The 12,783-nt window shown below is 41.7% G+C and overlaps 1 protein-coding gene across 2 annotated transcripts in view; it reads right to left on the bottom strand.

Moving 5' to 3' along the window:
* The window catches only part of ACOXL (acyl-CoA oxidase like), a 372,099-nt gene that overhangs the window by 26,185 nt on the left and 333,131 nt on the right, over positions 1-12,783 (bottom strand). The window lies entirely within an intron of this gene.

Below are 12,783 nucleotides of genomic sequence, written 5' to 3'. Positions count from 1 at the left end.
ATACATACTTAATGTAAAATGGTCACATTTAAAAAATTTTTATTTTCTACGGGATATAATTGACTAACATTGATGTGTTAGTTACAGATATATAACCAAGTGATTCAGTTTTGCCTGAACAAATATCCATTCTTTTTCAAACTCCTTTCCTATTTATGTTCTTACAGAATACTGAGTCTAGTTCCCTGTGCTATACAGGTCCTCGTTGGTTATCTGTTTTAAAGATAGCAGTGTGTACCTGTCCGTCCCAAACTCCCACTCTATCCCTCCTACCCAATGCTTTCTCCCTAGTAACCATAAATTCACTCTCTAAGTCTGAAAACGGTCACATTCTGGACATGCAGTTTATGTTTTATGTTTTGAAACCACTCTATGGAGATATTTGAAGCATAGATAAAATTATTAAAAAATAGTGTAATCAGCTTCCATGTCTCCATCCTCCCAGTTCAACAAATATAAGCTCACAGCCAGTCTTGCTTCATCTGTAATCTCTAATTCTTTCCTATCCCAGGTTACTTAGAAGCAAGTGTTAGTCACTCAGTTGTGTCCAACTCTGTGATCCCATGAACTGTAGCCTCTCTCCATGGAATTCTCCAGGCAAGGATACTGGAGTGGGTAGCCATTCCCTTCTCTAGGTTTAGAAGCAAGGTCCACTCACAACATATTTTAAAAGATAAATGTAATGTATCTGTTTGCTTTTTTCTTGATCCATGAAAGAATACTCTAAACACACATTCTGAATAATATCATCTTGATATTTTTCATTGAATATGCTGTTTGATTCAACCTTCATAAAAATAGCACTCCTCATTTGCATTGTATTTCAGTATATTTTTTCTATCATGTTTCTGAAAGCTTCACACAGACCTCCTTCATGGTATCAGTGGCATCCAGCAATAATAGATGAGTTTTACTGTATCAGCAGGTAATTATTTTACTTTATTTTACTTGGCCACACCATGCAGCATGTAGGATCTTCCCCAACCAGGGATCAAACCTGTGGCCCCTGCACTGGGTGCACAGAGTCAACCAATGGACTGCATGGAAGTTCCAGCAAGTAACTTCTGAATTAACTGTTCTTTTAACTTTTCACATTTAATAATTCCAAAATTATACAAAAGTAGAGTGGGGGCAGGGGGAGAAGGGGACGACAGAGGATGAGATGGCTGGATGGCACTACCAACTCGAAGGACACGGGTTTGGGTAGACTCCGGGAGCTGGTGATGGACAGGGAGGCCTGGCATGCTGCGGTTCATAGGGTCGCAAAGAGTCGGACATGACTGAGTGACTGGACTGATCTGAACTGAGAGACAATAGTATAAAGCACCTCCATGTTCATGTCATCCAGCTTTAATAGTTACCCACTCATGGCCAGTCTTGCTCTATCTCTACCCACATCTGTTTCCCACTTTCTGTATTACTGTGAAGTTCAGCTGTTACTGCCTCTAGGTTGGGAGGGAAGAGAGCAGGGAGGGACTACTGGATCCTGGAAGAGAGAACTCTATTCAGTGACACCTTCAGAGGAGCCGTGACCTTCATCAAGGAGCATGGAAACCCCAAGGTGATCTCACAAGAAGGCAGGCAAGGGGCAGCGATATTCGACCTTATTCTTCTCCCTGTCTCTGATCTCTAGGTGAGGCTTCCTGTTCTCAGACCCTAACTGGATCCAGAGGGCAAGAATTCCTTCCCCTGATGTAAGGTCAGTTCAGTCACTCAGTCCTATCCGACTCTTTGGGACCCCATGGACTGCAGCACGCCAGGCTTCCCTGTCCATCGCCAACTCTCGAAGATTGCTCAAACTCAAGTCCATTGAGTCAGTGATGCCATCCAACCATTTCATTCTCTCTTGTCCCCTTCTCTTCCCACCTTCAATCTTTCCCAGCATCACGGTCTTTTCCAATGAGTCAGCTCTTTGCATCAGGTGGCCAAAGTATTGAGCTTCAGCTTCAACATCAGTCCTTCCAATGAATAATCAGGATTGATCTCCTTTAGGATGGACTGATTTGATCTCCTTGCTGTCCAAGGGACTCTCAAGAGTCTTCTCCAACACCACAGTGCAAAAGCATTAATTCTTCAGTGCTCAACCTTCTTTATGGTCCAACTCTCACATCCATACATGACTACTGGAAAAACCATAGGTTTGACTAGATGGACCTTTGTTGGCAAAGTAATGTCTCTGCTTTTTAATATGCTGTCTAGGTTTGTCATAGCTTTTCTTCCAAGAAGTAAGTGTCTTTTAATTTCATGGCTGCAATCACCATCTGTAGTGATTTGGAGCCAAAGAAAATAAAGTTTGTCACTGTTTCCATTGTTTCCTCATCTATTTGCCATGAAGCGATGGGCCCAGATGCCATGATCTTCATTTCTTGAATGTTGAGGAACTGTACAAAAAAGATCTTCACGACCCAGATAGTCACGATGATGTGATCAATAATCTAGAGCCAGACATCTTGGAATGTGAAGTCAAGTGGGCCTTAGAAAGCATCACTACAAACAAAGCTAGTGGAGGTGATGGAATTCCAGTTGAGCTCTTTCAAATCCTGAAAGATGATGCTGTGAAAGTGCTACACTCAATATGCCAGCAAGTTTGGAAAACTCAGCAGTGGCCACAGGACTGGAAAAGGTCAGTTTTCATTCCAATCCCAAAGAAAGGCAATGCCAAAGAATGCTCAAACTACTGCACAATTGCACGCATCTCACACGCTAGTAAAGTAATGCTCAACATTCTCCAAGCCAGGCTTCAGCAATACGTGAACCGTGAACTTCCTGATGTTCAAGCTGGTTTTAGAAAAGGCAGAGGAACCAGAGATCAAATTGCCAACATCCGCTGGATCATCGAAAAAGCAAGAGAGTTCCAGAAAAACATCTATTTCTGCTTTACTGACTATGCCAAAGCCTTTGACTGTGTGGATCACAAGAAACTGGAAAATTCTGAAAGGGATGGGAATACCAGACCACCTGACCTGCCTCTTGAGAAATCTGTATGCAGGTCAGGAAGCAACAGTTAGAACTGGACATGGAACAACAGACTGGTTCCAAATAGGAAAAGGAGTACGTCAAGGCTGTATATTGTCACCCTGCTTATTTAACTTGTATGCAGAGTACATCATGAGAAACGCTGGACTGGAAGAAACACAAGCTGGAATCAAGATTGCCGGGAGAAATATCAATAACCTCAGATATGCAGATGACACCACCCTTACGGTAGAAAGTGAAGAGGAGCTAAAAAGCCTCCTGATGAAAGAGGAGAGCAAAAATGTTGGCTTAAAGCTCAACGTTCAGAAAACGAAGATCATGGCATCTGCAGCCATGAAATTAAAAGATGCTTACTCCTTGGAAGAAAAGTTATGAGCAACCTAGATAGCATATTCAAAAGCAGAGACATTACTTTGCCGACTAAGGTCCACCTAGTCAAGGCTATGGTTTTTCCTGTGGTCATGTATGGATGTGAGAGTTGGACTGTGAAGAAGGCTGAGTGCCGAAGAACTGATGTGTTTGAACTGTGGTGTTGGCGAAGACTCTTGAGGGTCCCTTGGACTGCAAGGAGATCCAACCAGTCCATTCTGAAGGTGATCAACCCTGGAATTTCTTTGGAAGTAATGATGCTAAAGCTGAAGCTCCAGTACTTTGGCCACCTCATGCAAAGAGTTGACTCATTGGAAAAGACTCTGATGCTGGGAGAGATTGGGGGCAGGAAGAGAAGGGGACGACCGAGGATGAGATGGCTGGATGGCATCATGGACTCGATGGACGTGAATCTGAGTGAACTCCGGGAGGTGGTGATGGACAGGGAGGCCTGGCGTGCTGCGATTCACGGGTCACAAAGAGTCGGACACAACTGAGCAACTGAACTGAACTGAACTGAGATTTAAGCCAGCTTTTTCACTCTCCTCTTTCACTTTCATCAAGAGGCTCTTTAGGTCCTCTTTGCTTTCTGCCATAAGGCTGGTGTCATCTACATATCTGAGTTATTGATATTTCTCCCAGCAATCTTGATTCCAGCTTGTGCTTCATCCAACCGGGCATTTTGCATGATGTACTCTGCATATAAGTTGAATAAGCAAGGTGACAATATACAGCCTTGACATACTCCCTTCCCAATTTGGAACCAGTCCATTGTTCCATGTCCAGTTCTAACTGTTGTTTCTTGACCTGCGCACAGACTTCTCAGGAGGTAAGGTGGTCTGGTATTCCCATCTCTTGAAGAATTTCCCACAATTGTTGCAAGTGATCCACCTAGTCAAAGGATAGTCAGTGAAGCAGAAGTAGATTTTTCTGGAATTCTCTTGCTTTTTCTATGATCCAGTGGATATTGGCAATTTAATCTCTGGTTCCTCTGCCTTTTCTAAATCCAGCTTGAACATCTGGAAGTTCTCAGTTCAGGTACTGCTGAAGCCTGGCTTGGAGAATTTTGAGTGTTACTTTGCTAGCGTGAGAGATGAGAGCAATTGTGCTGTAGTTTAAACATTCTTTGCCATTGCCTTTCTTTGGGATTGGAATGAAAAGTGAGCTTTTCCAGTCTTATGGCCACTGCTGAGTTTTCCAAATTTGCTGGCATATTGAGTAAAGCACTTTAATAGCATCATCTTTTAGGATCTGAAACAGCTCAGCTGGAATTCCATCACCTCCACTAGCTTTGTTCACAGTGATGCTTCCTAAGGCCCACTTGACTTTGCACTCCAGGATTCCTGGCTCCAGGTGTGATGCAAGTTAAGAAGATCAATTTCCTCGGCCCAGAGTAGGGTTGAGAATGGTGGAGAATAAGAGACGGAGAGGCAGATGGGGGATGTCTGGCATATGTTCCATCCCTAATGACCACCACAGGTGGTCATCCAGCCTTAGTCCAGTTCTATCTCAAGTTCAAGATCTCTTGGAGCCACTCACAGACTCCGACTTCTGGCACTATTCCCAGACCTCTTCCTAGACTGCCACCTTTAAAAAAAGGTCATTGATGTATAGTTGATTTACAATGTTGTGTTACTTTTTGCAGCATAGAATAGTGATTCAGTTTTATATGAAATGAACTGATCTAGTGAATTGTGTTAATCACTTAGTTATGTTTGACTCTTTATGACCCTATGGACTGTAGCCTGCCAGGATCTTCTATGGGATTCTCCAGGACAAGAACACTGGAGTGGGTTGCCATTCCCTTCTCCATGGGATCTTTCCAACCCAGAGTTCAAACCCATGTCTCCTGCATTAGTAGATGGATTCTTTGCCACTGAGCTACCAGGGAAGCCCCATACATATGTACATGCATCTTCTTTTTCATATTCTTTTCCATTTTGGTTTATCAGAGGGTATTGAATACAGTTCCCTGCGCTACAGAGTTGGACCTTGCTGTTTACCCAGTCCATATATAATAGCGTTACGCTACCAACATGAAACTCCGAATTCCTTCTTCCCCTCTCCTCCTCCTCGGCAATGACAAATGTGTTTTCTATGTGTGTGAGTCCATTTCTATTTTGTAGATAAGTCATTTGCATCATATTTAGCTTCCATAAATAAGTGATCTCCACAGTATTTCTCTTTTTCTGACGTACTTCCCTCAGTATAATAATCTCTAGGTCCACCCATGATGCTGCAAATGGCATTGTTTCCCTCTTTTTCGTGACTGAGTAATGTTCCATTGTATATATATGAGCCACATCTTCTTTACCCCCTTACCTCCCAGACTGCCCTCTTTCACCAGGGTCACGTCATGCTCCCTGACTGTTCGGCCCTATAGCTTCTCTGCCCTTCTGTCGACTCCTGACTTGTCCTCCTGATGATGGTTCGCGGCTCTGGTGTATCTGATGCTCAGGGCCACTTCTCTGGCTTTGAATTTCTGCTTTTCTCCTTGAACACAGTTCAAACTCTTCTTTGGCTAGCCTCTTGCTTGTCTGGGGAAACAGGCATCCTTATTCTTGGTTGCCACCAGAACACCACCTCCAAACACCATCAGCCCAGCCTTAGATCCTTAAAGAGAACCTGAGCATGTCTCCTTTTATGTTCCAGAGATGGGAGCTCAGTGCCATAGAGGCATCCAGTTCTTCTATCTACTCTTGGAGGAACCATTGCCTATTGAGCACTTGTTTATGTGGAACCTGAATTTATGGAGTGCTGACTCTGTCAGAAAGGGGCCTTGTCCTGCTCATTTCTGTGTGCCTAGGGACTGGAAAAGGAGCTGGTAGACGGTCAGAGACTGGCTGACATCCAATTTCGTATACTTCCTGGCTATTAATCCTATAACTTTTGCTGCCTAAGGAGCAGAGCAGGAACATATGGAAGTATCCAGACAACAGCTCTTAACAAGTGTAAAGATAAGTTTTGCATCCCTACTTAGTCTTTCTCCAGATGATCAGCCTTCACAGACTGTCATTTTTCTCACCTTGCAGCTTCCAGCTCTTGTGCCACCTTGAACCTGGTGGCGTCTTTTAAATGTGTAATTCTCTTCGCCAAGGTGTCCCACGGGATGAGCACAGTACCCAGGGGTTTCTCATCACTAGTGGTGGGGCACCATTGCTGTCCTGCTCTGGACTCTAAACTTTTACAAGCAAGGTGAACGGAATTTGCTTTTATGAGAGTCACATAATGGTTTTTTGAAGCAATGGCTGAAAGAATATGATGCAAATTTGATTTACATTGAATGCTTGCTCATTTGACACTCCTGCTATGTCTTTTTCTCTATGAACTGTTTTCAACCAACTTATACGTACATATACACATCCCACCTACCTCAAGTCCCCCAAATCTCTAAGAATATTGATTCAGTCACCTCACATGTTTGTATCATTTTACAAATTGTTAAGTCCCACCTATGTCTTTATATGCTGGAACCCAACTGACGGGTCTAAAACTTTTCATTCAAATATTTGAGAATCTCTTTAATAGACTATCATTTAACTCATATTCCTCTAGCTTGTACATAAGGATATCCTAAGGGTCTGGAAGGTGTTGGTCAAAATCAAGATACATCAAGTATTTAGTATTCCAGTAACCTGATTAAGAAAGGAAATAAGATTAGTTTAGCAAGAGCTTAGCCATAGTGAACACAGACAGGCTCCTAGTGACCATCTTTTTCTCTCTTTCTTTTAATACAAATTTAGGAAGGTATAGCTATTTGGCTGAGACAGGTCTTACTCTGTGACATGCAGGATCTTCCGTCTTTGTCACGCCATGCGAGGTCTTTGGTTACAGCATGTCACCCTGGCCAGGGATGAAACCCAGGCCCCTGTATTGGGCGTGTGGAGTCTTAGCCACTGGAGCGCCAGGTAGGTCCTGTGGCCATCTTTCTCTCATTGCTCATAAACTACTACGACTCACTTTCCCTCACATTTTAACTTGGATTTGTATCAGTCTTAAGTTCCATAGTTTCCACAGCCATTGTTTCTTTTTTTTAAAACGTGGGCATTTGCTCGTTTATGATTTTCTGACGTCTCTTCTGTCCTCTGTAGTTTCACATCTCATAACTGCGTCCTTCCCGATTTAGAGAGAAGACGGGAATTTGGGAGACAGGTAGGACTGCTTTCTCTTGCATTTATGAACATCAAAGCTTTCTTCCCCACACCAGTCATCTGTCTCCTCAAACTCTGAGTGTAGCTAAAAAGAGCCTTTGACATCTTCATCAGAGTATTTGTCAAGCCTCACGTTATACTGGGATTTGAGCATGCTGACATTTATTAAATGCTACCCTTTGTATTTGTCCCTGGATAAGCATTCCCTCATCATCCCATTCCCCATTCATATAGTGTCCTTAGACTTATGGTCATCAGGGTGCCCTCTCTAAACAGCTCTTGGTTTCTGTACATGTATCTCAAATTACACCTTCCCTCCTATACCTACTATACTGTCAGAATAATATTTTACTGTTCTTCTTACTCTTAAGTACATGTGCCCCTTGGAAATCTCTGTCCGAAGAACAGTAATAACCAGTATTTATTAAGCATCTACTATGTGCCAGGCACTGCAAGGCATTGTACACGCATCTCATTCAGCCCTCACAATAATCCTGAATGTAGCCACAGCTCCTGGACAGAAAGATGGAGAAGCGATCCGAGGAGCTGAAAACTCATAGGAGGCAGACTGGGGAAGAAGACCAGAATTTAGAGTACCACCAAACAGCTGGTGAGTTTAATTTTTTTCCTAGTCCCCAAGCTGCTTGTCCTTGGAGTCATATGCAGCAGACCAAGGATGGAAAACGGAGCCCTGAGGAAGCAGAGAGTACCACGGAGGTCATGGAGAGGGAGCCCCAGAAACGTGCTTATGAACTTCTGGGCTCAGCCCCAGGTGTGCATACACGGATCTAATGCTCATCAGCACCCAAAACACTCTGACCACTGAACTAGCAAATAAACGAGATCCCGGTGTCCGACTGGCCACTGTGTGGTGCGTATGTGGGACAGAACAGAACAGAACTGCAAAGGCTCTGAAGACCAAAGTGACACTGAGGCCACAGTGAGCGAAAGGTGAGCTGAACACAGCCCCCAAACCAGACACACTCACGGCTGACACGAAAATACTAACATTCTTCAGTGGGGTTCTAAAAGAGTCTCATAACATGATACTCAAAATGCCCGGGAAACGGGGAATTCCCTGGTGGCCCAGTGTTTAGGACTCTGCACTCTCACCACTCAGGCCTGGGGTTTGATCCCGGGCTAGGGAACTAAGATCCCACAGGCTGTGTGGTACAAAAACAAAAATGTCTGGAAAGTAATTTTTTAAAGTTCAGCACATGAAGGGCAAGGGAAATATAATCTATGTAGAAAAAGACAATTAACACATTCCAACAAAAAAATGGCATGGATGTTGGAATTATTTGGCAAAAGCTTTAAAACACCTTTGATAGCACAGAGTAAAGTTAGTCAGAAAGAGAAGAACAAATAATGTATATTAATGCATAATGTGAAATCTAGAAAGATGGTAAGTAAAAGTGTTAGTTTCTCAGTCACGTCCAACTCGTTGCAACCTCATGGACTGTAACCCGCCAGGCTCCTCTGTCCATGGAATTCTCCAGGCAAGAATATTGGAGTGGGTAGCCATGCCCTTCTCCAAGGGATCTTCCTGACCCAGGGATCAAACCCATGTCTCCTACACTGCAGGCAGATTTTTTACTGTCTGAGTCACCAGGGAAGCCCAGAAAAAATGGTAGAGAGGATCTCATCTGCAAAGCGGAAATAGAGACCCGGATGTAGAGAACAGTCACATGGACACCAAGGGGGGGACTGAGGTTGACATGTATATATACTATTGACATATATATATACTATTGACATGTATATATACTATTGAGATTGACATATATATGTTGATTGACATATATATATACTATATATTGAGATTGAGATTGATATATACATACTATTGACATGTATATATACTATTGGCATGTATATATGCTGACATATATATACTATTGAAAATGTATATATTCTATTGACATGTATATATACTATTGACATATGTATACTGACATGTATATGTGCTATTGACATGTATATATACTATTGACATGCATATATATACTATTGCCATGTATACATGTCGATTGGCGTATCTATCACACTATATACTGAGACGGAGATTGATATATATATATATACTATTGATACTACGTATAAAATAGAGAACTAATAAGAACCTACTGTGTAGCACAGGTAATGCTACTCAGTGCTCTGTGGTGACCTACGTGGGTAGGAAATCCAAAACTAAAAAGGAGGGATGTATGTATCTGTGTCGCTGACTCACTTCAATGCACAGTAGAAACTAACACATTGTGAAATGACTACACTCCAACAAAAAGTAATTTTTAAAAACGTAAAATAAATTCTCTAACAAGTGGTCACAAACCATCTTGAAACAAAAGGCAAAGTGATAGGTTTCAGTGCAGAAATAAATGATACAGAAGAGAATGGAAATGTTAGAACTAAAATTACAGTGATCAAGAGAAAAATCAACAGCATTGGGATGGGGGAAACAGAGGTAAGAGTTAGTGAGCTGGATGGTGGAACAATGGAAATTACTCTACTTGAACAGCAGAGAGAGAAAATAGACTGAAAACAAGAAAGTCTCAGGAACCTGTGGGCCTATAATAAAAGATCTATCCTTAACATCATTCCAGAAGGAGAAAGGAAGGATACAGGAGTGGAAAAATACTTGAAGATTTAATGGCTGAAAAAGTCTTCACATTGCAGGGGTGGGGAACTCTACAAATGTGCAGGTTTCAGAAGTTTAGTGAACTTCAAAGAATAAACACCAAGAAATCCATGCCCAGATACAACAAAATCAAACATCTTGAAATGAAAACAAAGCCCAAAAAAACCTTGAAAGCAGCTGGAAAAAAAATTATACATTACCTCTAGGAGAAAAATAATTTTAATAACTGGATTTCTTATCAGAAACCTTGGAGGCTAGAAAGAAGTGTTGCAACATTCTTTTTAAGTACTAAAATAGCAGGTACATCCCAGGAGTGAATAAAAATATCCTTCAGGACTGAAAATGAGATAAAGACATTTTCAAATGAAGAAACACCAGTAGCATTTGTTATCAGCAGACTGCTCTAAAAGAATTGCTAAGAGTTCCTCAGTCAGAACAACTATATGCAGCAAAAATTAACTATTAAAAAATAATAAGACAAAATAAAACAAAAAAACAGTTTCTCAGTCAGAAGAAAACAGTAAAAGGAAACTTGCAATATCAGGAATGGAGGAAGAGCAATAGAAATGGTAAATATCCGACTATTTTTCTCTTGAATTCTTTTAAAATGTGTGTAATGACTGAAAGCAAAACCTATAATATTGTCTGATGTGGTTTCCTATGTACGTAGATTACTTACAAGATGCTTATGATACACAGAAGGGAGAGGGTGAAAGAAACTCTATGATGGTAAGGCTTCCTTATTCCACCTGAAGAGGCCAAATATTTATTTTAAGTAGACTGTAAAAAGTTTGATAGCTATTTTATAATCCCTAAGGCATCCATGAAAAGGAAAACAAAACAAAACAAAACACTGTACATAGAAATATAGGTAGCTCAAAACCCTGAAGAATGCTCAAATAACCCAAAAGAGGATGTGTACTGTAGGCTGAGTGATGCCATTTAAGGATACCAGGTCCTAATTCCTAGAATCTGCAAACATTACTTTATAAGGAAAAAGAGTCTTTGTATGTGTGATCAAGTCAAGATTCATAAAATGAAGAGATAATTCTGTATTAACTGGTGGGTCCTAAATACAATCACATGTATCTTTATAAAAGGGAGGCAGAGATACTTCCCTGGCAGTCAGTAGTTAAGACTCTGTGTGCAATGCAGGGGGCACAGGTTCAATTTTTGGTAGAAGAACTAACATCCCACATGCCATGTAGCACAGCCAAGAAAATATAAACAAAAACAAACAAAAGAGAGGCAGGAAGAGGGTCCAAAGACAGAATGTGAGCATGCTAAGTCACTTCACACTCTTTGCGACCCTGTAGACTGAAGGCCACCGGGTTCCTCTGTCCATGGAATTCTCCTGGCAGGAATACTGGAGTGGGCTGCCATGCCCTTCACCAGGGGACCTTCCCGACCCAGGGATCAATGGCGCATCTCTTTCTCTCTGTCTCCTGCATTGGCAGGTGAGGTCTTCACCGCTGGCACCACCTGGGGAGCCCCCGAAACAAAATAGGAGGAAGCAGTGTAACTGCAGAGCCAGAAACCAGAGTGAATGGCCACGGGTCAAGAAATGCCAGCAGCCACCAGAAGCTGAAGACGTGAGAAACGAATTCTCTGGAGCCTCAAAAGGCAGTGCAATCCTGCCGACACCTTGATTTGGCCCAGGGATGCTGAGTGCAAACTCCCAGCCTCCAGAACTACAAGAGAATACATTTCTGCTGTAATCCACCAAGTTTGTTGTCATTTGTCACAGCAGTTAGGAAACTAATTTAACATATAAGAGAAAGTGAAAAATAAGACTGTCTGTATTCACAGACAACATATTTGTTTACATACAAAAAAAACACAAGAGTTCTACCAAAACCCCCCAAATCTCTAGAATTAATAGTGAGCTCAGCAAAGTCATAAGACTCAAGGTTGACATACAACATTTCAATTGTACTTCTAGATACTAGCAATGTACAGTTAGAAGCCAATATTTAATACAATATATCCTTTATAGTCATTGTTCAGTTGCTAAGTTGTGCCCAACTCTTTGGGACTCTATGGACTGCAGCACGCCAGGTTCCACTGTCCTTCACCATCTCCCAGACTTTACTCAAACTCGTGTCTATTGAGTCAGTGATGTTATTTAACCATCTCATGTCCTGCTACCCTCTTCTCCTCTTGCCTTCAATCTTTCCCAGCATCAGACTGTTTTCCAGTGAATTGGCTCTTCACATCAGGTGGCCAAAGTATTGGAGCTTCAGCCTCAGCATCAGTCCTTCTAATGAATATTCAGGGTTGATTTCCTTTAGTTCTAACTGGTTTGATCTCCTTGCTGTCCAAGGAACTCTCAAGAGTCTTCTCCACACCACAATTTGAAAGTATCATTTCTTTGGCACTCAGCCTTTGTTATGGTCCAACCTTTCATAGTAACTGCCCCCAGAATGAAATATTCAGGTATAAATTTACAAAAAATGTGTACATTATCTTTATGCTAAAAATTAAAAATACTGATGAAAGAAATCAAGGAAGAACTCATACAGTAAACTGGCGATGTCAACAAAGGACATTTGCCAGTTCTCCCCAAAGCGATCCATAGCTTTTATATAACTCCAGTAAAAATCATAGCAAACTTTTTTTGTTGACAGAATAAAGCAAATTCTAAAATTT

The sequence above is a fragment of the Ovis aries genome, chromosome 3, assembly GCF_016772045.2.
Source record: "Ovis aries strain OAR_USU_Benz2616 breed Rambouillet chromosome 3, ARS-UI_Ramb_v3.0, whole genome shotgun sequence".
Classification (NCBI taxonomy): Eukaryota; Metazoa; Chordata; class Mammalia; order Artiodactyla; family Bovidae; genus Ovis; species Ovis aries.
This window is presented reverse-complemented; position numbering and strand designations above follow the sequence as displayed.